Raw genomic sequence first — 597 nt, 5'->3', positions numbered from 1 at the left:
CTCTCACCCAGACCCTGATGGTCACTCTCACACAGACCCTGATGGTCACTCTCATACAGACCCTGTCGGTCACTCTCACCCAGACCCTGATGGTCACTCTCACCCATACCCTGATGGTCACTCTCATCCAGACCCTGTCGGTCACTCTCACCCAGACCCTGATGGTCACTCTCAAACGCAGACCCTGTCGGTCACTCACACACCCAGACCCTGATGGTCACTCTCACACTCAGACTCTGTCAGTCACTCACACACAGACCCTGTCGGTCACTGTCATCCAGACGCTGTCGGTTACTCTCACACCCTGACCCTGTTGGTCACTCACACCCAGACCACGTCGGTCACTCTCAGCCAGACCCTGTCATTCACTCTCACATCCAGACCATGTCGGTCTCACACCCAGATCCTGTCGGTCACTCTCACACCCAGACACGGTCGGTCACTCATATCCAGACCCTGCCGATCAGTCTCACCCAGACCCTGTCAGTCACTCTCAGACCCAGATCCTGTCGGTCACTCTCAGACCCAGACCCTGTCAGTCACTCTCACCCAGACCCCGTCGGTCACTCTCACACCCAGACCTTGTCGGTCACTCTC

This window comes from Chiloscyllium plagiosum, chromosome 12 (genome assembly GCF_004010195.1).
Source record: "Chiloscyllium plagiosum isolate BGI_BamShark_2017 chromosome 12, ASM401019v2, whole genome shotgun sequence".
Classification (NCBI taxonomy): domain Eukaryota; kingdom Metazoa; phylum Chordata; class Chondrichthyes; order Orectolobiformes; family Hemiscylliidae; genus Chiloscyllium; species Chiloscyllium plagiosum.
The sequence above is the reverse complement of the archived record's forward strand: the minus strand, read 5'-3'. Positions refer to the sequence as shown.